General features: G+C 41.4%; 1 protein-coding gene across 1 annotated transcript in view; it reads left to right on the top strand.

Annotated features, from left to right (window-relative positions):
• Nucleotides 1–325: 325 nt before the first annotated feature.
• FRMD6 (FERM domain containing 6) overlaps nt 326–25,817 on the top strand; it is a 241,198-nt gene continuing 215,706 nt past the window's right edge. The window contains exon 1 of the mRNA XM_084981134.1: nt 326–553. The gene's annotated coding sequence lies outside the window, so the exon portion shown is untranslated. The remainder of the gene's footprint in view (nt 554–25,817) is intronic.

Below are 25,817 nucleotides of genomic sequence, written 5' to 3' on the forward strand. Positions count from 1 at the left end.
CTTTGTGATCATATTTTATCCCAAGAACTTGATTAATAGTCTAGACTGAGTTCCTCCCTTGGGGCGAGATTGTTGCCCTCCCCCTTTTCCCAGGCGCAGCACTATCCCTGTGGACAGGTATGGGCATGCATCAGAAATCTGGAGGCTTGCCCAAAAAAGTATGTCTGCTGTTTGTGAAGGGGCAATGTAGTAATTACCTGTGAGTAATGCAGGGCAGATCTGCTATGAGAAATTCAAGCTGAAAAAAGAAGGCTTTCCTTTTCTTGAAGGAAGGGTATTGGGTGAACTAATCCCTGCCTTGGGAACTCTCATTTGTCTTTCCCCCAGTTCTGTCCCTTTCTCCCCAGATATTCTTTCTCAAGCACCCAGCTCTGGCACCCAGCAAGCAATGGGAATGAGAAAGAAGTGGCTGGAAGTAAACAGTCCGCTTGCTCTGAGCAATTGAAGTTTTCTTTTGATGGTTCTGGTTCCAGGGGAGGGAGCAGAAGATTTAATCCTGAAGTCTGCTCCCTTTGGAGAGCAGCAGTCTGGCTTCTGGTGGCTTCAGCAGCAGGTAGGAAAAGAACGGTTGTTCTTATATTTTGTCTTTCATAAAATAGGGCTTCAAGGGAAATTTAATGGTCAGTGTCAGTATATTGGGCACAGAGTCAAGAAAGGATTTAAATAATATGATTTCTGTCTGTCAACCATCCCAGACTAATGAGAAGATCTGTTTTCCTGTTGGAGAACCTGTTCCATGATTTCTTTTTGTGGGGAGAGGGGATACCTTGGGTTTTCTGATGTTCGTAGCCATTGCTCTCAGTGCCAGGAAGAAAATTCACGTCTTTATGAATTAGCATCTGTGTTCTCTGCATTTTCACTTGTAGTATATGTGTGTTTCCATATGTGCATGTCCCATTCTCCAGACACACCATCACCTTTGTGAAGAACACTCACAAGAACACAGATGATGATCTGACCAGAAGACAGGCCCCCTTTGTTGCATTGTTTTATTCTAAAAGCTTTTCAAGAGCCAGTCAATTGACTTCTCGTAAGAGACCACCATAAATTTTTTTTTTAAAGGAAGTTATTAGGAGGCAGAAACATTAGGTAAGTGTCAGGTACATTCATATCACATACACACTTACTCTCCGGATTGCAAAAGGAGACTTTTATGTATTGAGAGGGTCATGCACTTCTGTACAAGGATAGAACTTAGTAAAACTAGACAAGAGACCATAGAGTGAAGATGATGAGCTATTACAGAGTCTGTCATAACCAGGGCCCAAGTGCTGTAAAATATGATGCATGCCTCGTAGAAGGGAGTAATAAAGGGAATATGGAAAAGAACAAAATGGACTTCTGTGAGAATTTTTAGATCTTTTTAAAAGCAGATGAAACTTGTGAGTTGAAAACTTACTGATTCAATTCTCAGAGAAAATACTTATGAATTGTGTCATTACATTGCTTTTTTAAATGACCGAATGTCAAGGTTGCCTACTGTTTACCTGTGTGTGGGGTGGAGGGAGGGAGGAAACATTTTTCTCATATTCACTGGGATACAGACAGAAGCTGGGTTATTTTAAAGTCTACTTAAGTAAACACTTATTCTGCTAACATTGTTGGCACCTCTGTGTTGGACACTTAGATTCCTAGGCCTTGGAGATGTAGATAGATAAATAAAATAGATAGAGATATATAGTATATATATAAAGTATATATATAATGTGTATGTGTTTTATATATAATATATAAAATTATGTATATATAATGTGTGTTTTATATATATAATATATATAAAATAAAAATTCATATATATATGTGGATTTCCTGTTCAGTAACCTTTATGTATCTCTTATTAGTGTTGCCAAGAAAAAGACAACCCCAAAGATTTAGTGTAATTACTGTCACGGGGAACCTCAGGTGGCCTGGTTACTGAACTACTTGTGTACTGACCTGCTAGAGAAGTGTACCTGGTCTTCCCATTGGAAATGACACCCTGTTGAAAGTAAACAGTACCTCTCAAGCTTCCTTAAAATCCAGTACTCTGAGGCTGAGGAATTGCAGAGCTCCATTGTTGATTTGGGACCTGCTGTGTGTCCCAAGTTCCCTGGGTGAGAGTGAGGCCCTGGTCCTTAATAGGATGCTTGGCCCAGAGGCAGGGGTGGTGCCTTCTCTTTGCTGCTTTCTTCCCCAAATGCTGTGAGAGTGGGGGTTGGGGAGGAGGTGGGCAGAACCCCCTCCCCTTTGGAGGAGGCTTCTCTCAGTGTCTCCCAGGGGGCCCTCTTTCTCATTTTACACCATGTGTGAATGGCCCCTGAGCCCTCAGCAAACAGATTGAACCTCCTTGCAGACCAGCCCTGGTCCCTCTGCCCTTAGAAGCTGGCTCCTGAGCTCACTGAGGCAGACACAGAAGCAAGGCTGATAGATGTGAATGTTGCCTCATTACCAGCTCCCACCCTTCCTCTTCAATACAGCTGCTGCTGCTCCTCATGGTTGGGAATGGAATAATACCATTCCCCACTCTGGAAAGTGTCTGATTTTTGTCATTGATGGTCCTGGTTCTGCATGTCTCCCTGTTCTGGTGAGAAATGCTACCCTGGGTGAAATGACAGAGCAGAGGGCAAAATCACCCCCAACAACAAAACAAAAATAAGAATAGCACCTACTAATTTGTGAGTACTGGCTGTGTGCAGGCACTGTGCTAAAAGCTTTACATCATGACCTCATTTACCCTTTACAACCACCTCTGAGGTGAGGACTCCTGTTTTTTGCATCATGTGGACAAAGAAATTGAGGCTTAGCCATTTACCTGTTGGGAGATTCACAGCTAAGTGCCTGACTCCAGATTGTTCAAGCATAGCTGTGATGAACGTGACGGTCAGGTTTAGCTTTAACATTGGCCAAGTGAGGACGGTGCTAGGGCAGATGCCCCTCTGGCCCCCTTAGCTTCCCTGCTCTTCTGTGATGCCTCTGGAAATGTCTGCCAGAGACCACCGGGGGGACCAAAGGGCTTGCTCTACTGCCTGTGGCTTCTCTCTACAAGTGGCCTGTCATACCTCCCTTTGAGGTCTGGCAGTTGACATTTATCTTGGTCTTTGTTTACAAACAAGGGCCATGCATCTGGTTCTTTCCTTGCTATTTGGGGATGACTTTAATTCTAAAGGAGCATATGTTTTACTTCCACTGTGCTGATGTTTTGGAGACAGACTACAGCCTTGAGAGGAGTCTGAGAGTGTCCATAACCTATTCCTTCCCTTTCCTTGACTTTCAGCCAGTGTATTTCCCAGAACCTACCCGGAACCTGGAGGAGTTCTCCTTTAGGGATGGTTTCTGTCTCCTCAACTATCACTCCTAGTAGTGTTTGAAATTCCTCTGAGGAAAACTGTGTGAAGTCTCCAGGCTCTGTACCCCTGGCCTCCACCATTCATAAGTCATATCATAGCTCATTTCTGAGGAATAGTCTCATATCTTGAACCCCTTTCTGTTTTCAACCTATAGGTAGACTCTTCAGTAATATGGATTTTGTCTCACAAGACTAGGGATGCCAGGGAAGGGCTCAGATCAGCCCCTGTGCTGAGACCATGGGATTGCCCTTTGGTCAACTTGAGCAACTGCACATCAAGACCCCATCCCCTTAGAATTCTTACAAACTGTTTTTATTGTGTGACTTGGTATTGAACTTATGAAGTATCACCTGTTTGAAATTTGGCCTTCACTTGCTTATTTCCAGTTTCATAGGGTTTCCTTTGTTTTTCATTTTATCAAATGAATAAGAGTTGGAAATTTGAGGCAACAAAAATGAAGGAGACTAATATTAATTGAGCACTTACTATGTGCCAGGTACTGTACTAGCCTCTGTACATGTGATACAACATTTAACCCTAACAGAACCTGGCAAGGCAGAAAACCCCATTTATAGCTGAAAAAACTAAGGATCAGAGAGAGTTAAGCTGCTAAGTGTGATGGAGCTGAAATACAAACATGGGCAGAATTCAAAGCCTAGGTTGCTTCCCTTATTCCACACTGCCTCCACTTTGATCATAAACTCCTCCCCAGTGGACAGAATGGACTCAGATGCTTCATCTTATTTAATCTTTACAGTCATGGGATTTAGGGATGTGACACCTCTTTGGAGGTTGGAGAAACCAAGACTCAGAGGGTGATGCCTGGGTTAGTGGAAATCAGCTCCTATTAAGGCCCGATAGTTTCCTAGTCATCTCAGACAGAGGACTTCCTAAGGAAATGGTCTTTGAGTGAAAAAATGTAACCCTAAGATCCTAATCAATAGTAATATATTTGTATTACTTCTGATATTCCAAACCTTGATCTTAGCAATATGCATTTACTTGCATGTGCCCTACTTTGTGTTTCTTAACAAAAGTCAGTGTCAGTGAAGTGACATGCTTGTCCCTTAAGCTGATTTAGATTTCTACCCAGTTACTCAGGCCAATTCTCTGTTACTGAGCACTTGAGATTGTTCAAAGAATACAGCTTCACTTTTTCCATTGGTAGTTGTTGTTGGTTTGGGAGGGTATGTTCTCCAAAGAGGACATGAGTGAGTCAAATAGTGTGTGACAAATTTGATAGCTCTTACAGCTAATAGCTAGTTTGCCTTCTTTGGAAACCTCATATTGCCACCAGCAACAAACACTGGGACTTGTTTCCTTACAGTTCAAGGATGGCCTGCTCTTTATTGAGCTGAATTAGTTTAGAGTTATCCTCTGCAAAAGTTCTGGGGGTTCTTATCTTAGAAGGTCTGTCTTCCCATTACTAAGCCTTCTAGTTCAGGACCCCACTGAGCAACTAACTGCTGCAGTTTCCTCTAGTCAGAACCATGAAGACCCAAAATACCATGTTCCATGGCCTGATGAAGTTGGAGAAGGTGATAACAGGTAGGGGTAAGCTGGGATATAAAAAGAAATGGGTAAAACCTATGATAAGCAAGTCAGTCAGAGGAGAAATAGAGGATGGGGAAATTAGCCCTTCTGAGATTCTTAAAGACTATAATGTGAAATACATTTATTCATTTCCTGGTTTGTGCTAGAGCTAGCCTCCAAGATGACCACAAATGATCACTGTCTCCTGATATGAGCACCCTGTGTGGTCCCCTCCCACATTCCATCAGGGCTGGTCTGTGTGCCCAACAGCATCCAGGAGAAGTAATTATATGTCACTTCTTTTATTATTTTTTTTTTATTTTTATTTTTTTGTCTTTTTAGGGCCACACCCATGGCATATGGAGGTTCCCAAGCTAGGGGTCTAATCAGAGTTACAGCTGCTCTCCTACACCACAGACACAGCAACACCAGATCTGAGCCACATCTGTGACCTACACCACAGCTCACGGCAATGCTATATCCTTAACCCTCTGAGCAAGGCCAGGGATCAAACCTGCATCCTCATGAATACTAGTCAGGTGCGTTAACCACTGAGCCACAGTGGGAGCTCCTGATATATCACTTCTGATATTAGGTTATAAAAGATGTTGTGGCTTTTATTTTGGCAACTCTCTCTCTCTCCTGGTCCACTCACTCTGGGGGAAACTAGCTGTCATGTTGTGAGCAGTACATTGGCGAGGCCCATGTGATGAAGAGCATGGTGGTAACAGAATTCCAACCAGCAGAGAATTCAAGTCACATCTTTGCCAGAAAGCCTGTCCCATCAACTCAGCTCTCTTCTCTGTTAGACCAGGAGTAGATGCTAGTTATCTATTACAGCAGAACAGATCACCTCACAATAGCACCTGAAAACAACAATAATTTATTTAACACAGTTCTTTAGCTTACTTATTCTTACTCTGGTTTTTCCTGGGCCTACTCAGGTGACTGCAGTCAGCTACAGATTTAAGAGGGTGCACTTTCACATCTGAGGCTTCAAATAGCAATGGATGGAGCAGCTAGGATAGCCTTTCACTGTGGGCTTTATCACAGGATGGTGTTCTCAGAGGGCCAAGAGGTCAAGAGTAGAAACTGTAAAGCCTCTTGAGATCTGGGCTTGAATGTTGTATAACTCCACTTCTGCTACATTTGATTGAACAAAGTGAGTACAAAGAACTTGCCCAGCCCAGGTTCAAAGGGTGGGAAGAATAACCTCTACCCCTTAATTAGAAGATTTGTAAATAATGTGTGGTCATTCTTAATCCATCAAGTGCACCCCCTGGCCACAATTATTTAAACTCTTCCCTTTGGAAAAATACACCCCACCCTCCCAAGTCCCCTCAAATCTCATCCAATGACCTCATTAGGCTCAAAATCTATGATCTTGTGATCTGAATCTGGTCCAGCTATAGATAAGCTTCTAATATGTAGCTCTTTTTCAGCCAGAGATAAAATTTGCCTTCTAGCCTAACAAGTTCCATTTATTTCCTCCAAATTCTGCCTGTAAATGGAACAACACACCCCAAATAAAATGTTGAAACAGGGAATGGTAACCCCAATAGATATTCCCATTCAAAAATAGACTAATAGGCAATAGCAGTAATTGCTCCATAGCAATTCTAAGATCAGTCTGGGCACATATTATGTTTTCCTACTCAAGCAGGCAGGGTTCCTTGATTAGGGTCTGGATCTGCTCTAGACTCAACCCTCTGGGTTCTTGGCTCCATCTTCTGAGATGCCTTTTATTTTTTAATATAAGTGGCTTGTGTTGGCAGCTAAGTAGCTTTCTCAGCCTGCCTACTTATTGGAGAAAGTTGTGGGTCTAGAGGTCTTCTATATTTTTAAACTTTTACTCCAAACTAATAGAATTCCATTAGAAGTTTTATGGATTTTCTGTACATCTCATTATTGCTCATTTCATTAGACAAAATTTATATCCACAAATCTTTGGGAGATAACTTCTCTCTATACTAGTGCTGTGTGATAGAAATATAGTGCAAACCACAAATGTGAACCATATGAGATTTTTTTTTAAGTTCTAAGAGGCAAAATTTAAATAATAATAAGTCAGGTGAAAGCAATTTTAGTAATATATTATGTTTAGCTCAATTTATCTAAAATATTATCTCAACATGTAATTAAATATTAAAATTTATTCATCAACTAGTTTACATTTTTCATACTGAGGTTTTGAAATCCAGTGTGCACTTTACACTTAGGGTATGCTCAAATGGGACTAGCTACACTTGAAGTGCCTAGTAGTTACATGATTAGTGGCTACTATGTTGGGCAGCCGAGCTCCCCAGAATACGCTGAGCTATTTTGAGTTTGACTTCTATGAGTGTTAGAAGTGCTTTTGCCCAGTTTCAATCTACTCGGCACTTACTAAAGTCTTTTGGAGGTTTTAATTAAGGGTCTTACAGCCACATCCTTGATTAATCTTTACCCTGACACCATTTCTTACTTTGAGAATTCTTTGACAGCTGGAGAGGATGGAAATGAAGAGCAGTTTTACTTTCTAACCCAGCAAGTTCTGGGCCCTCCTTATTTCCTCCAAATTCTGCTTGCCTATCAATGGTTCTCTCTTTAACTCATCCTTCTCTTCTCCTTTACCTTATGCAAAGTTAAAAAACAAAAAATCTGTTGGTGCTTCTAGCACTCTGCTTGGAAATGTCTTCAGTTCAAGACTCACAAATTTATTAGATATGTATTTTTAACCTTACAAATGACTACTGATTGTTTTAGCAACATGGGTGGCCTTTTTCCAGCCTCCAAAAAGAATTTCCTAACCGCCCTTTCAGCCTTTGCCAACCATCTGGTCCCAAAGTCAGTGCCTTCTGTTTTAAGTTGGTCTTACAGCAGCACCCCACTCACCAATTTCTGTTTTAGCTATTTGCTACAGAGGAACAACCACCCTAAAATTTGCTGACATAATGATAATTTATTGTTTCTCATGGTTATGTGAGTTGACAGGCTAATTTCTTCTGGTGTTACCTGAGCTTATTTATGTAGCTACCTTCAGCTGGAAGATCAACTAGGAGTAGGGACCTGCTGGGCCTCTGTCTCCACGTGCTTTTCCATCCTTAAGGAGGCTAGACTTTCTGACATGGTGGTGGCAGGGTTCTAAAGGTACCTGCTTTAATGTGCAAGCATTTATCAGGCCTCTACTAATCTCACATTTGTTGATTCCACTGGCCAAAGTAAGCACAAGGCCAAACCCCAAGGCAGTGTGGAAGGGAACTACACAAGGGCAACAGTCCTAGAAGGGAAGATTAGTTGAGGAATAACTAGTGTAAATCTCTTATAGGTGGTTATGGATTACATGAGACGATTTATACATAAAGCACTTTTCAGCATAGTATTACTGCTCTGGGTCTGCCCCAAGTCCCACAGGTAGGTACTGGAATTTGGCACCAAAGTAGCTTTTACTTTGTATTTGGAAAGCTCCATCTATGCTTGTTCTAGTCACAGTCTAACAAGGAACAAGGGGACAGGACATGTTACCTGTCAGACATTGGGCCAAAAGCACCAATGGTGTCAGCGCATTTAATTTTCAACCTTGTCCATTTTGCAGATGAAGAAATGAGGCACAGAGAAATGAGTTAATGGCCCAAGATCACACAAAAAATAAGAGGTGGGGCCAGAGTATGTGCCCAGGCACCCTAGCTCTGAGAACTGTGCTTGTCGTCACTTGCAATCACTGCCCCACAGCTGGGTACACAGAGGGAAGGCAGGAGAGACTAGGAAAGTGGGGGGAAACAAAGTCTGGGGTGTGGAAGAAATGAGGGCGGCATGCCAGAGTCTGTGTATGTTCTTTGCAGATGTTTGGCCCTTTGGGTTTTTTTCTAGAAGCTGTTTTTCTAGAACCCTTACTTTGACGATCAGCTTTCCCAATCAGGGCAGATATACAGGGAAGGATTTTTTTCTAGTTGATCTTGCTTGATTCTCATCTCTGAACTGAGCTTATTAAGTTGAAATATCCTGATGTGTTGTAAAAATAATGGCTTAGTGGCCCTGAACACTGACTAGAGAGTGTGCTGTGTCTCTGAAGACTGTGGCAGGGCTCCCAACACCCTGGTGAAGAACACACAGGTCCCAACAGAAAATAGACACTCTGTGTTCTGCTGCTGCTGTGTTGAGATTTATGATGTGTGCAAGTGCCAAGTTTGCAGGGGGAGAAAAAGAAGCAGCTCACATTCGCAAGTATGTCTCTTAAATTTTACCCAAGTGTTGCTGGAGTTGCACTTTAAAGGGTTTTGGCAGGTACCTATTTGGGAAAATAATGGGGGAATGTTGGGGAAATAAACTAAGGTGGAAGTCATGTGACGGAGTGTGCGTGTAAAGAGGAAAGTTTTGAATGAAGCGAGATCTGTGCTCCTCAAGTGTTTGTTTATGTGAGCACAGAAAGACCTGGGTAATGAATGTGTCTTTGGTTAACAGAGGATGAAGATTTATAAAGGTAGAGAAACATGGAGGCCACAGCAGATGCCGCATTTACATAGTTGGGTGTGAGTCATGTACCTTCAGTGCCCTGAACTCAGAAGCCCCAACAGTGAGCGGAGAAGTGAGCTGTTTCGAGGTTAATCTCTATTGCAAGTGTCAACAGTCTCAAAAGCATTGGCTTAAATTAGGAAGCCGTTTTGATCTTTGACTCTGCAGGGATTTTTGCCGTGAATACTAAAGGGACATTTGCCAGCTTCTCAGGGTAGCCTGTCATTAGGGACGTTGGTGCTCCAGGGAGCTTCCTTTTGCCTCCTTCACAGTAGAAATCATTTCCTCGGCTCAGAAGCTCTAACAATTTGGACTTAGAATCATGCTATGTACGAATAAGGGATGGAAATCTCCATGCCCTCTTCCTTGTCTGCCTTGCCTCCTCATTTGAGGAGTCGATGTCATTTGAAATCAGTGTCTTTTGGACATTTCCAGCAGGAAACATTCTAGGGCATTAGTCATGATTTATCTTGCGTCGTTTCAACACTTGATAGGAGCAATTTATTCCCATGTTCTGCATTATTGGTTCTCTGGCTGAGTACGTGGGGTTAGAATAAGTTCTTTATGCCATAACTCTATAATTCAGATGCCTAGTTTATTTAAGAAACCTTTAATTTTTTGACTTGTAGTTAAGTACATCCATATTTGTAAAGAGAAAAGCCAGCGCAGGCTGCTGAGGTGATACTTATCATAGAGCAAAATATTGCTTTTAAGTTTTATAATTTCCAGTTAAGGCCTTATTATCAAAATAATAGTTTTGGTTCTTTGGTTTTGGTAAGTGTGGTGTGAAATGATGTATATTAAACAGTGGATGTGGTTGACAGTTCTGTCTGGTTCCTGGGCCCAGCCAAGGATGTGTTACCACATGCAGTAGGCTTCTCTGATTTGATGTAGCCGAGAAAGAGGGCTTGAAGGGAGCCAGTGTGAAAAGTAGACAGGATTAAAGGGGAAAAAAGGCAATTTTTAGTCAGGTCAGAGTAAGGTTTTCCAAGTCCAGAGCTTGAATGTAAGCTGCTGAAAAATGATGCTGAGAGCTGACACTCACACTTCTATCCCAGCAGAGTCTCAAAAGCACTTTTTGTTTTTCTAGATAAAGATTTATTAGGATGCTGAAGAGAACAGAGTAGGCTAAAATCACTCACATTTGTTTTACCATGTTTCCATTTAAATTTAAACAGCCGCTTCCTGTACTTTTAATTGAGCAGTTCAAACCATAGCTGAGAAGCCACCCAGCCAATGGCACGGCACCAAAACCTGGCTCCAGGGCGTAGGTTTCAGGTTGCTGAGCTCTGTCTTAAGGCAAACCTGAGTTATGAATATGTCCTTCAGAGGCCAGCAATGACCTTGCATTTTGAATCTCTAGTAGGTGAGCTGAGTCCCACCCCAGGCCAGGTTGGATATTGCTTTGTTGACATGACTTTAGAGAACTCAGAAAGGCTGTTCCACACCAATAGATCTCCCACCCATCTGCCACACCATTGAGGAGTCATTTCTTTGTGTTAACAAATACCTTTTAAACAAAGACTTATTATTTGCACCACGAAATAAGTAGCTTATTTTTCCAGCTGTTATATGAATTTTCTACATTTGATCCATTCTTTCTCCTAACAAACTGGGTACTTCAGAGCATCAGTTTGGGAAAGAGGCTTACAGGTCAGGGACAAGACTAGAAGAGTCACCTACGTGTCAGGCCCGGATGGGGGACTGGGGAAGGGCTCATGAAATCACTGTGGGTATTCTGAGTGCTAATGATTCCCAAATCTATATGTGTAGCCACAGCCTCTCTCCAGAGTCCCAAATCTGTATTTACAGTGGATTTCCCCTTGGCTGTATCTATCTAAAGGCTAATGGGTGCCTTAAGTGCAGTATGTGCAAAACCAAATATATCTCTTCATTTTTGCCCAAATGCATAGCTTCTCTTCTGCTCCAAGTCTTCCTTGACTTCTCCCTCACCTCCCCCTCCCAGTCACGGGTCCTGAATTTTTTTGCTATTGAAGTACAGTTGACTTACGGTGTTGTATTAAGTCCTGAAAATTGTTATCTACCCATTCCTCTGCTCCGTACCTAACTGATCTTTCTTTCCAACTCTCAGCATCTTTACACAGACCATTCCAACAGCCTTTTAATTGGTTTTCCTGCTTCCCTCACTTTCTCCCACTTTATTTCCTCCTTCACACTACTGCCAAAATCAACTTCGTAAACACAGATTTGCTCCCTCATCTCCTCTAAAACCCTTCCTATAACTCTGCCATCACTATGGAATACTCTGAACTCTGTTGTACAGGACATGGAGCCCATCTCCACATGGCCGGGCTGCCTCCTGGCCACCCTGGAACACAGGACTTAGTGATTTTGCTTCTGCTTTTTTCTCTGCATCAAGTGACCCTTTTCCTATCTATCCTGCTCTCACCATTCCATGAAACCTAGAGTAAATATATCCCCATCCTACGTGAAGCTCTCTAGCTCCCCCGGAGAACATGAGACGGTGCTCTCATGTAATGTGGAAGTTCAGTGAGGTCGGTGCCCCCACACAGGAAATGCTCCACTATTGCTTATCATTGAATGAGGGGGATGCTAGTGGAGAAAGAGCTCCAAGAGGTGACAGAAGGTTCCAGAGGGAGAAGAGAAAACACTGAATATTAAATTAAAATAGCAGATGAGATCTATCCAGCCATCAGACTGGAAACGATGAGAAGACTCATAATGCTGAGTGTCAGGGGTGGGTGAGGAAAATGGGTGGTTTCGTTTGCTCTTGGAAGGATGGAATATTGGTAGAGATTTACTTGCTATAGGAAAATTTTGAAAGGATGCATCGATGCCTGTAAAACGATGATAGGATTTGACCCAGCAATTCCACGTTGCAGAATTCATTTTAAGAGAATAATCAGATAAAAATTCAGTGATGCTTAGGTGAAGATTCTTTTTTTTTTCAACCCAATGTCATTTTCTTTCTTTTTTTTTTTTTTCGCATTCATTATATTCTTTTCCATCATCATCTACCCCAGGACATTGGATATAGTTCCCTGTGCTATACAGTAGGACCTTATTTTCTATCCATTCTAAATGTAATAGTTTGCACTTATTAATCCCAAACTCCTAGTCCATCCTACTCCCTCCCCACCCCCTTGGCAACCACAAGTCTCTTCTCTAGGTCTCTGAGTTGTGTTTATATATAAAAACTCTTGTGTCCCCTCATTATAAACTAGTGACAACTGAAATAATCGAACTACAGGCAATTGATCAAATAGATCACAGCACATTTTTATCCTGGGTTATTAAGCAGCCATTATAAATGATAATAACATCTCTGTACTTATGAACAAGGAAGGATAATATTTGTGATATAGTGTAGAGTGAAAAAGTTGGTTTTAAAAATATATGCATTCTATAATTTCTCTTCAAAATAATAGCACAGAAAAACTCATGAGTAATATGTGCTACCGTGTCAGCTGTGCTGATTCCCAGCTGGTGGCATTCCTTACTTTTTTCTGTATTTTCTGAATTTTTGGAAATGATCAGAAATGAGTTGTATAATCATACACATGCACATGCCTGTGCTTGCCTGTGCACGTATGCGTGCGCGTGCCCCCCCACCCGCTATTCTGTTGAGGAAAGAGCAGAGAAAGCAGAAAACAACAGGCCAGCCAGTTACCCTGACTACCAGTTCCCAGCTTCATAGTAGCCTCAGGCTGGTGGACATTTAAGGCAGCAGAGAGGCAAATATATCTCAAATCTTTCCTGTTAATTTCCAAGCTAGCCAAGGGTCCATTTGAGGATATCTGGAAGACATTGGGGGCTAAATCAGCTAGTGACCCTGAATAATTCATGGCCTTAGACCTTTTCAAAATTCAACTTTAGGGGAAAATCATTTTTTAAAGTCTTCCTATCAGGAATCCCAGTCTGGCTGAGCTAAAACCTAGCGGGGAAGCTGGCAGTAGCCTCAGAAGCTGATGACCTCGGTCCCCTTCCACTTTCCTTTCCCCACCAACACATCTCAGTCCATAGAGTGCCTGCTGATTTCCAGTCCAATTAGAAGTTCTCCAGAGTGAGTATTTGTTGAAAACACTACCCAGGGGAAGTGGAAATGGGTAGGCTGAGCATTGCTGTGGTGACAAAGCTGAGAGTCAGGTGCAGGAGCCAGGGAGTGTGACAGTAACCTCTGTCTCTTGATCATTCCCCGAACCCCCATGATGGCTTGCTCAGCTCCCTGGGCCAGGCAGGAAATCAGGAGGTGCTATATGCTTGGTCCAGAAATCAGGGTTACTCTGTCCTCCAGACTGCACTGTGCAGCTTGAAATGGCCTGTGCCCTGGGCCAGCCCACGGGATCAGCTCGTCCTTCACTGTTCGTTCCCCTGCATTCTGACCACTCAGCCTCCTCCACATTGGATCCTGGAGTCAGCTTCTCCCTGCTCTAGCCCCTCAGCCCATCCTTAGCTATGAAGGCCGCCAGAAGGCCTGCTAAGGGTGGTATCCAAGCTGCCCTGCCTGGTGCTGCGCTGAGTCCTTTCCCCTCCTCCTGCCTCTTTGGTGCTCCCTCCCCACGGCTGCCCAAACTCATCAATCTGGAGTCCCCACCTCCACCTCCCCCAGGCTGACACTGGCAGTAGTTGAGCCAGAGTCTGTCCCCAGAGCAAATTGTCTGGGAGCTCTGCCAGCTTCTGAAGAAAATCTGCTTTGTGAACAGGGGAAGAAGCCTCTTTTATACTTTCTGCTAATCATGTTATTCACATAAGAGAGCTCCATATATTTCCTTCCTTTCCCACAAGTTCTCATCCTCAAGTCCCTGCTTGTCCAGGAGCCTTGAGGAGACAAGAGCAAAGAAATGAACAGGTGGTGAATGATCAACCTGAATACGAAGGAAAAAGCACAAGAAAGTTTCCTAAAAAAGGTTCAGTTTTTCAGAAGGCTAAGGTATTTTATTAAACACATTTTCCCAGAGCAGAAGAAAGACATGACCTAGCCTTGACTGGAAAGTTTATTTCAGCCCATTATAAGCCTTCTCTCCCTTCCACAAAGCAAACAGGATGAGTTATGTCTTAAAAAGCAAACTATAATTAAGGTCTCTTGTCTACAAGGTTGACTTCTCTGTGATGTTTCTGAGTTGGTTTGATTTTTCTCTGCCTCAACTTGTCCTTTCACTTTTGGCTTTTCTCTCTCTTCCCATCCTTTACTTTCTACCTCTGGTCTTTTCCTCTTCCTTTCCTTCCCTATTTCCAAAGCAAATAGACAAAGTTTTCATGCAGCATAGCTGGTTGCCACAGAAGTGGCACAGGCCTCAACTGTGAGGCAGGTTTGATCCCTGGCCTGGGAACTTCCACATGACGAAGGTGTGGCCAAAATTAAAGGAAAAATAAAAAAAGAAGCAAAATTGAATAGAGGCCAACAGCTCAAGTATGACTATGAAAAAAATGAGTCTTTCATGTTTAAAAAAATGTTTAAAAAGTCAAGCTTAAATGGGGGTCATCCTTCCAGTAATGCATTTAGGAAGTCATGCCCTTAACATTACTATCCCCATTATTCAAAATGTTTACACAGGTCCTCATCTAGAATTGCCTTTGGGGGTGGTTTGCAAGGCACACGCACGCAAAATCAATCTCAGTATTTTAGTTTTGTCCCCCCTTGATTATGTTTCTTCTTCATCATCGGATTTGGCTCTAAATGGCAAATTCTAAGTAGAAAAACAAAAAGTCGCTCTAGAAGGGCCAAGATTCTCTTTGCAACCAATAGCAGTACACATATGTGTGTATATTTTAAAGAAGCCCTGAGGACATTCCCAACGGAGACGATCCAAAATTATCTTGTGAAAACAGAGCAATGATGGAGTCAGGCATAGCACCCAGAGAGGCATTTTGGAAAAAAATATTTCAGTTCAATATATCCGTTCAGAGACATTGATGCTGTTTCATTTTAATCAGTCTTGTTGCTGTGTAGGGAGGCTGTCAGGACCCGTGATGTGCACCAGCATTTGTTTCATGCATTCTCTCATGTGCCAGGCTCTGTGCTGAGCGTGTTCTGTGCAGTGATTCGTTTAATTCTCCCAGGAGCCCAGGGAGAAAATTGAGGCTTTGAGAGGCAGGGAACTGACCAAGGTCACACAGCTAGGGAGTAGAAGACCCACTTTACCCACTCACCAACCTGAGACAGGTCACTTTTTTAGAGCCTGAAATAAGACAATGGATGAAAGCACGTAAATTATTCAATGCCACATGAAGGTTTATACCTATCTTGTGTAGCTGTTCCTCCTTAATTCTGTGTTCTCGTTACTGATATACATATATATTTTTTTCCCCAGGAATGTGTCTCCATTTTCCCTGGAATATTATCAATGTGTTCTAAAAGCAATCCAAGATTTTATTTCTACAGATTTTTGCTCTAGCCACTGGCTTGCTTTGTAGATGTTTCTCCCTTGCCTTATAAAAGAGATCTCTGTAGAACTATTTATCCGTGACATACTACAAGCAGCATACATTACTTTCATAGTAAACCTTGTAGGAAATCTCAATACATAAACATGATGTCATGTGTTCACCAGCTCCATCAAATATGCCCAGTAATTAGTTACCTCATCCAGAACTTGGAGGTCTGCCTTTCCCTTGGGAAGTAAACCTCCAGGGCTAACACCTGAAGGACCCACCTCTGCTGCCTTCTTCAGTTTCCTCATTTTCCCATAGACCTTTGCAGTGACAACATTATCTCTGACCTTTCTGTATGTGCTCCTCTCTCTTTGGCTCATCTTGAGCTTGTGTCTGGATTTTCTCTTTCTTTTGGCTTCCTCCACAGGACCACAGCTCAGAGTGAGCCTAGAAGGCTGCTTGGCAAAGACTGTTAACTTAGCTGCTTTGTTCATCTGCAATGCTCTCCCAAGATCTTCTAAGAAGCCCCACTACTTTCTAAGTGATCCCCAGCTGGCTACTTCCAGTTGCATACATCAAATAAGAAACTGTTGTTCCTCAAACAGAATGGAGGCTGAGATTGATTTTTAGACTCACCAACAATTTTTTTGGTCTTAACTACAATTTTTTTTTAAACTTATAACCTTGGTGGTGTTTTTAGTACCAGCTTTCAAAAATAGGAGGCTAGTGACTAACTCAGATAAGATCGTATCATACAAGCCAGTGGCCATGAACTACCATGAAGAGGAAGGAACTTCTGATCATAGGAATGATGACCTTGACCATAAAAATTCTTCAGGTTTGAGTGATGTATTAGGATAATCCATTTCTAATTGCCATTTATAATTGTGAGGGGGTGCTGTCTTATAGGGACAGTCCCTTTTGTAGGTTGTAGTATACATGAGCATTCAGTGCTAGTCATGGAGCAGTATAAGCGCTTAGGGAACCCTATTATTTCACCATTGTATAGATAGAAAAACTGAAACAGAAAGAAGCTAAGTTTCTTGGAAGGGAAAGATTGATTAAAAGAAGCTAAGTTTCTTAGAAGGGAAAATATTGATTAAAAGATTCTAGGATGAATGGAGTAGTTTCTTTAAATGATAAATTCACTATACCTATTTTATGCTCTTCTAATATTACTTGATGGTATATATTTGCATAGGTGCACAGGTATCATATGATCCTCTCCATCATTTTAGTCCTTTCTAGTACAAGACTGGAGAAGAAGGCATTGAATTTAGGGTTTGCCTTTATGATAGGCTCAGCCACTGAAGTCTAGCCAAACTATCCTTCAAGTTTCTCATCTTTAAGGGGTTGGCATGGATCTGGGAGTGGTAGATAGATAAAAATTATGCACACTAGGTGTTGTGGCAATTTAACTAATATTTTAAAACACTTGGAGATCCTCATTTGAAAAGTGCTTATCCAAAGAACGATTATCATATGATCCCTCCCACGTTTCTGCTCCAGATGTGGGGGCCAAGGTGAAAGGGGTTAACCTAGAGTCTGGAAAGCTCTGCTACCAGAATTATGATGAAAAGCATAGACATTAAGCTTGACACCCCTTGTGCAGAGTGATGGTTTATTTTGGGTTGCTGAAATGCTGCTGCAAATCACTGTGTCCCCAGGAGACAATGTCATATCATCCATCAAGCCTGCCACTGGGGAATTTTCTGCCTCAGCAACTCCTTGTCCTTAAAGCTGGCCCACGCAAGGAAGTCACAACCTCATTCTGATGGAGGCCTAATGTTTCCTATTTTTTTTTTTTGAGATGGATAAAAAGAACTATAGTCTTCAGGATGCAGCACAAATTGGTGGATTCTAGTAGCTGTGGAAGAGAGAAATAGGGAGAAGGAACAGGCTATGAGTCCCCTCTTTAGTCCTTTATTTCAGGAACCCAGTCAGCTCTGGTCATGTGACTAGAATGGAAGAAAAAACAAGGATTAGGGCTGGGGGTGGGCAACTGTAGCTGGCCCTGAGTGAGTTCCTCTCCCTGCTGGCTTGGCATCTCCTGGAACTGACCAGGGCAGCACTGGCACCTGGAGGGCCTCCTTCCCAACACTGGGCATTGGTGTGTGTGGCTATTTGAAGTTAGATGGGAGGCTTCCCACCTCCACTCTCTCTAAATGAGGCATGTCCAATATCAGTTCTGCCCAGCCAGGCACAGTAAGGTTGGAGGTGGGATGGGGAAAGACCTCTACGTACGACTTCCCCCAAGTGTCCCAACAGGATCATCCACATGAGCATCACCTGAAGAACATCCCGAAGCTGAGGGTTTGGGACTCCACATTTTAACAAGGTCCCCAGATTTCCTTGTACCTGGCACATGAAAGGGGCTTATGGTGATGTAAGGTCACTGTTACCATCTCTGGCTCATGGATCGCGTCCCCCACATATCTCTCCTTGCTCCTTGAACCTTGGCTGTGGCCAGTACTGACAACTGATGCCCAAATGCAGTGCACAGAGAGAGAGAGGGAAATAGTTCTCAACATTTTCTCCTACCCCAGCCATTCTTCAAAAGTAATCCCTTTCAACAATTTTTAAGATATTAATAAGATAAGTTGTTAAGACTATGATGACAAGAAGAAAGAGGAAGCAATAGAAGATGCAAGATAGAGAAGGCAGTCATGGGTACTGCTTTTCTTTTCATGTTTTCCCTCCCATCAACTAACAGCAGAATTTTCACATGTACTCTGAGTTCCTGCCCCTGTGATTCAACCATGGTGGCATCTCCACCCTTATTCTAGAATCTTGTTGTGCCTATTTTCCTAGATTGTGCTATAAAGTAGAAATAAACCTATACAACACACTCTGCCTCCTTCAGTGCTCCAGTCCTAGCAATGAGGCTCTGCCCCTTGCTCCCAAATTCTCAGGCATTCTACCTGCCACTCCTGTTCCCCAAACCAGGTCTTAAGTCTGACTTTCCTGTATCCGAGTGTAGGTTCTGGGAGACTCCTCAATCCCCCTTCTTCCACTGAGAACTGCCTACCTCTAACTTGTCCCTTTGCCCAGTGGCAAGGCTCCCATCCTCCACCTTGTGATGCACCACTGCCCAACCACCTGAACTTCAACATATATGCTGTCACCTAACTTTTGGACCCCCACTTTTAGAACAACTGGTGTCCCCCCCTTTGCTGAAACTTGTATGGAGCTGCCCTTGCTCCCTGGGCAATGTCTTGGTCTGGCAGAAACCCCACTGTCACCTAAGCCCACCTCCTACCACCTGTCTTGCCCCTTGATCACAAATTTGCTCCTCTTCCTTTACTCATGGTCCTCATAGGGTTGAGCCTTAGTCAGGGCACTAACTGCGGGGAACAGGCAGCCAATGGCATGGAGAGATTGCTGTCAGGAGACAGAGTAACTGAGCTGCTGCCGATGTTTCCAAGGAGATCCATCCACTGGCTACTTGAATAGCTGTGTAGAGGGAAACCATCAGTGAGGAAGGCTGGTTTATTTATTTATTTATTTTAACCATGAAAAAGCATAAAATCTCTTTACCTAGAGCCTAGCCAGCAAAGTTTGAATCCAAAAAAAAAAGCCAGTTGCTAATACAAATAGAATGTGAGAAGCTTTAGAAAAGTAGAGATTTAAGCACTAGGAAGCTGAGATGCGGCAAAGTACTTATTACAGTAATTCAAAGAGATTGCAGTCAGGAGGGGGCACTTTCTAACCTTCTGGGAGGTCACTGTGCTGATCACCACTGCCAAACATCAGGACAGGTTGGCTCTCGTGCTTGTTAACCTCATCTCCTAGCCCTGTGCAGGGCTGTACTGAGGACAGGAGAAAGTGCCTCCCCATGGTGAATGGGAGAACATGAAGGTTTCTCCTCTTGCCAAAGATCTGTCTACTGGTCAACCTTGTACCTTGAATTCCCTCCTCTAAAGACTAAGCTCAGCTGTTATATATCCCAAGACACCCTCTTAAGAAGTAAAATGTGTTCCACTTGAATTGAATAATAGATCCTCCATGTGCAGGGACTAGTTTTTAAGTTAGTTCTTTGCCATTCGGGCAATTAGACATAGGTCAGGTCCATTTGCAGTGGGGATCAGTGGGAGGAAAGAGTGCAAGCATGCATTGCTAAGTGTCCACTTGGGAGTACAGGCCTGGGGTAGAAGACATCAGAGACAGGGAGGGAGTTGGGCAGTCAGAAGCCAATACGCATGCAAAATGGCACCTCCAGATGCCTTCAGAAAGGAACAGAGTGAGAGTGTGTGTGTGTGTGTCTTATTTTTAGTGGGGTTGATGAAGTGAAATACTAATTTCCATTTGTCTATATTTACAACCCTTTAGAGCCAGATCATCTTCGGTGTATAAACAAAATTAGCCAAGTGCTTGTCCTTCCCTAAATACAGGCAAAATGGACTGGTTTTTAGGCTCAGATAAATAGGAAAAGCTGTGGGGTTAGAACTCGGTATGTTTATTTTTTGATGGCACTTAGAATAAAATGTTCCAAATTTAACATTTAAAAGGGAACAAACAAAGTAACCCATTATGCAAATGATATTATGGGATGGAGAGTCCCTGAGCAAAGGAAGATAAATGTATTTATAATTGCTTTGAACTTCCCCACTGGAAACAATTCTTTGTTCTAACCTGCTGCCAGCCTTTGAGTCAAGAGATGGTGACTTTAATCTAGAACTTGGTCAAGATGACTATCAACTGCCTAACTATAAAGGATCTTGCAATTTACCTCCAAATTGTAATGTTATTTATAATTCCCTTTGCCATTACAGAAAGATGATCATAATAAAAACCTGAATGATGAGCTTTGTTGCATACTTTATTATTTTTGTTATGAAAAATTTGAAACTGGGAAAAAACAGAGACAGTTAAGAAAACAATCTGTAATTGATATACTCCTCCCTCTAAATTACATTTTCCAATGGTTTATTTATAAAAGTTGACCAATTCTGGTTTGAGTGTTTCCATATATACAAGGCCATATTTCTCCCCTGAGGAGTTTTCTGGCAGTCAGGCTAAGAGCAGTAATGAGTTTTCCAATCCAGACCAGCTGGAATCAAGGCTACAAGTACTTTATTCTGTGCAAAGAATGTACCACTTGTCACATAGATATAAAAATTCTTAATGAAGCATTAATAAAGAAAGCTGTTTATCCTTCACATGCTATTATAGAAGCCAAAAGAAGGTAGAAATATAGCTGTTTGAGAAAGAGAGATTAATCAAATTTTTTCTCAGTCATAGCTCTCAACTGTTGGTGTGAAAAATAGAATCTCAAATTTTGTTCAATTACTAAGCCCTGATCCTGAACAAAGTTGAGATTTCCTTCCTTAGGACCCAATTACAAAGTGTACAATTACACCATTGTCATTGAGGCAAAGGCAGATACACTTCATGTTCTGCAAGGCAATGGCCTGAAGTGTAATCCTGCTGCAAGATTCATGGCAAGATGCAGTCGTTTCAGTGACGGCCATGCTTGCAATGAAGGCCATTCTTCAAATGTGAGTGGTTCTCCTGTGCATCCTAATATGGTAGCTCACAGATAGCACTGCCTCACTTTACTCCTTGGAGGGTTGAACAGAGGTGATTAGTAGCTCTAAAGTCCTTCCTCCCCAGTTCCTGTTTACAGTTATCAAGTCAAGGCAGTAAAACTCCTGAAGAGATGTTTCCAAGCTAAGGAGTTCCTCCTGGACAAGTATAACATAAAAACAATTAAGGAAACTTCACCTGTGTAAGAAACAATCACCTCAGCATGTTCCCAAACTCCTTATAAAATAAGGTTTGCATAGAAAAAGGAAACTTGTGTTATGGCTTGCATGGGGCTCATCCCCATGGAGTTAAGGGAAGCACTGTGTTAAAGGTTTATTTGACAATTGAATTTTCTTTAAAACTATGCAGCGTATACCCTAAAGATAAACTTCAGTAAGGATAGTTTGTCTTATTTCATGGCACAACAAAGGGATATTATTTAAAAATCAAGAGGAAAAGAGAAATGTAGACCTAGATGTAGACTACCATCATGGCACCCCATCAGTAAGAGGGGTGTCCTCCAAGGGCAATAAAAAATAATGCTAGAGTCCACCTAGTCCATTTTGTAGTTAAGTAACTGTAAAATCTTGGGCGAAACACTTACCTTCTCTGAACCTCATTTCTAGCAGCATAGAATGGGGATATGTGTATTAACACTACTTGTGGCTGTTTCTTGGGGGTATTGAAAGGTTCCAGTGGGAAAATGTATATGAAACTGTTTTATAAAGTATATTTAATATTATTTGTTGTAGGGGTGGTCAATCTTTTTATTATTGACCTTGCCTCTGCTATAATCTAAGAAGAACGTAATTTTCTTGTGACCCTCCTCATTTCTGAGGTCTGGTGCATTATCTCCCAGTTTGGAAAATTTTAACTATTAGCCTTACTCCAAGTATTAATTGGCTTCCTGGCTGGGAAGATATGGATTATCTTATTGCTACCATAGCATTGTTTTCCCTTGAGGTTTAACTGTCTGTTATAAAAAATTTTCCCGTCATAAGAAACTCACCCATTACGGAAAATATGGAATACTCAAGCAAGGCAGCCCTCTCTGACATTTAGTTCATGCATGCATGCATACAGTCATTCATACATTAACTGCATTTAATACAAACCTATATGCCCATACTGAGCCCAGCAGATGAGTAAGATTCCTGTCCTCACTTTTCTCACTGTTTCTTTAACAGTAAAATAAGTATTTGATGCATGGTACCCCAGACATTTCTTGCTTTTCTAACACAGTGCTTAGGATATGGTACATTTAAACAAATATTTGAATAAGCCACAGGCCACCCCCTTTCTTAGAAGAAAGGACAAACTCACTGGGTTCCAATTTTGAGAACCAAGAGGAGGTTTGGGTTTTTGGAGTCAATGTATCAGACATTTCTATTCCTGAAATCTAGAACAAGACCCAACTTTTCCCTTAGTTTTCCAATGCAACAAGGAGGTCGTGGTGACGCTCGCACTGCAATGAAATGGTGTTTGTACTCACTGCTGACTCATCCTGTGTAATAAAGAAGACTTCCTGTGGTGATGTATTGGAGAGAAAGGAAAAGAGTGAAGGTGGTCATTGAGACAGGACATCCTTTAGCAAAGAATTTGGGGAGCAGGATCACCGATGAGCCTGGGCCTGATAAGCCCTGGGCTTTTTTGCCACAGATGCACTATTAAGCAACATGATTTGCCTTGGTGCTGTACATTAAGAGATATTCATTGCACTCACGAGCAAAGCTTATCTGTAAACAGATGTGCCCACTATATCCTAAGGAATGGTATTTCAACATTTCTGCTCTTTGAAAGACAGCATTAAGAAAATAAAAAGGCAAATCCCAGGAGGGGAAAAGATATTCACAATACACCTGTCAAAGAATTTTTTCTCCAGATGTACACAAAACTTTTAAAAACCTAATTTAAAGGTGGGTGAAAGGTTTGAACAAATACTTCACCAAAGAGATGTATGAATGGCTAATAAACACATGAAAAAAATGGAAAAATAGTCATTCTCATTAGTCATTAGGGAATACTTTTTTTTTTTTTTTTTTTTTGCTTTTTAGAGCTGTACCTTTGGCACATAGACGTTTCCAGGCTAGGGGTCAAATAAGAGCTACAGCTGCCAGCCTACACCACAGCCACAGCAACACTAGATCTGAGCCATGTCTGCGACTTACACCACAGCTCACGGCAACACTGGATCCTTAACCCACATCCTCATGGATCCTAGTTGGGTTCATTACTCCTGAGCCACAACAGGAACGTCCAGGGAACACAAATTATATGCCACAATGAAATACCACAATACACTCACCAGAATGGCTAAAATTAGAAGAGATGTGAAGCAACTGATGCTCTCACACATGGCTGATGGGAAGGTAAAGGGTGTAACTACTTGGGAAAATCCAGGCAGTTTCTAATAAAGTAATCAGTAGTACTCACCAATTCCATTCAGGTGTTTTACTCAGCAAAAATGAAAACGTATGTCTATGCAAATATTTATATGTTAATGTTCACAGCGGCTTTTTCCTTAATAGGCAAAAACTAGAAACACCCCAAATGTCCATCAAGAGGTAAATGAACATACAAAGTGTGATATATCCATCCAATGGACTTGAACTCATCGCTTAAAAGTAGTGAACAACATGGATAAATCTCAAAAACATTATGCTGATCAAAAAAAGATAGACACAAAAGAATATTCATTTTTATGATGCCAAAAAAGACACATCTAATCTATAGTAGCAAAAATAGGTCAGTGGATTTCCAGGCTTCGAGTTAAGGAGGGTGTTATTGCAAAGAGATTGAAGAACTTGTTGAGGTGATGAAAATGTTCTGAAACTTGATTGTGATGCAGTTACACAGGTTTATATTTGGTGAAACTGTATACTAATATAGGTACATTTTATTATATATAAGTTATGGCTCCATACTGTTGATTTTAAAAACTGACCTTATTAAAGGATATACATAAATATACTAAAGTAGAACTGCGTCAATGTATCTGTATTACATATAATTTGCAGTAAAGTAAGTGTTTTTGTAATAATAGAATGTAAGTAGAATGTAAGGGCTATTCTAAATAGTAGAATGTATTTAGTGAGTATAGTAGTGTATATCTACTATTCTTTTTTTAAAGTGATTTTTTTCTGTTATAACCGGTTTACAGTGTTCTGTCAATTTTCTGCTGTACAGCAAGGTGACCCAGTCACACACACACACACACACACATACACACATTCATTTTTCTCACATTATCATGCTCCATCTTAAGTGACTAGATATATTTCCCAGTGCTATACAGCAGGATTTCATTGCTTATCCATTCCAAAGTACTGTTCTAATAGTAGAATGTAAAGAGATAAAATAAGTAGTAGGTACTTTGAAAGAAGTGTTACCTGCATATTCTTTCAACAATCATACAGTGATTTGTCTCAGAGAATATGAAACAGAAGGCACTTGAATGTTCAGGAACATTTACATATTTCTGTCTTTTATCTTCCAGTAGAGAATATACAGCCTTAAAAACAAGGACTGGCATCATTTTTGTTTAAATTCATGGCAGAGAAGCATTGATTTGTTGCTAGAGGTGGGCAGGTTAAGAAACTTAAAAGTGCAAAAACCCCAGCCAAGAAGTATGTCTTAACCTTAACCCAAAGAGGAAGAAATAAAAAAGCTTTGCAGGGGCCAAGTGTTTGGAAATGATAAATTTCCACTAAAGAGATGCTATGATATGATGGATTAGTCTCCCTGGGATGCCAAATTCAATGAATTGCTCTGTGTACTTTGTAGATTTTAGTCTTGGCCCCAGTTATTCCCTTCCTTTTCCCTGGAGTACACTCCGGGTCAAAATCTCACATCTATTCTATAGAAGACACTGAGATTCTGCTCAGATATGAGTCAGTCCAAGATAGAGACTCATGGTCTACCCACCTCTCTCACTGGAATCCTGGCTTTGTAAGTGACACGTGGGGAGTTTAATACATACTATGAAATGATAAGGTCTTATTTCATCGCTAAAATTCTTTTTCCCTGCTTTTCTTTAACTCACCAAGACACATTTGTAAAGAGCAGAAGTGATATTTATGTGCCATAAATGCTTATCATCAGACAAATCATATTTTTGGTTGCATGTGTCTTAAACCTACTTATTTATGTAGACCTTTCTCCTAGCAGTGTTGAGAACTCAATACACAACCGAAAATGTGGCATATAGAATGAATAATTTTAAATGTAGTAATCATTTTAAATATACCAGGATTAAAGGTCATTTAAATGACTCATCTGTGGAAATTTAAAGTGAAAAGATGACATTCTTAATTTAGCTGTTCCTTAGATTTGTTCTTCAGCAGACTTTCTAAAGTGGCTTAAACACACTTCATGCTGATTTATCCAAGATCACTCATCAAATCAAAAATGGATTCTTATATAAAATGTCTTATTTCTAAACACCAGAAAAATAATCTGGTCTTAACCTAGAAAATTTTAGGTTATGAATGACATGCAAAAAATATCATTTTAGTTGCATATTTTGAGCGTGGCTATTTTTATGTGAAGACATAAATCCAAAGAGAAGGGACAGGAGTGAAATAGCGA

The sequence above is a fragment of the Sus scrofa genome, chromosome 1 (genome assembly GCF_054392235.1).
Source record: "Sus scrofa isolate SSC_HxYL_T2T_F1_AM1 chromosome 1, Sscrofa_HxYL_maternal_Yorkshire_Landrace_v2.0, whole genome shotgun sequence".
Lineage (NCBI taxonomy): Eukaryota > Metazoa > Chordata > Mammalia > Artiodactyla > Suidae > Sus > Sus scrofa.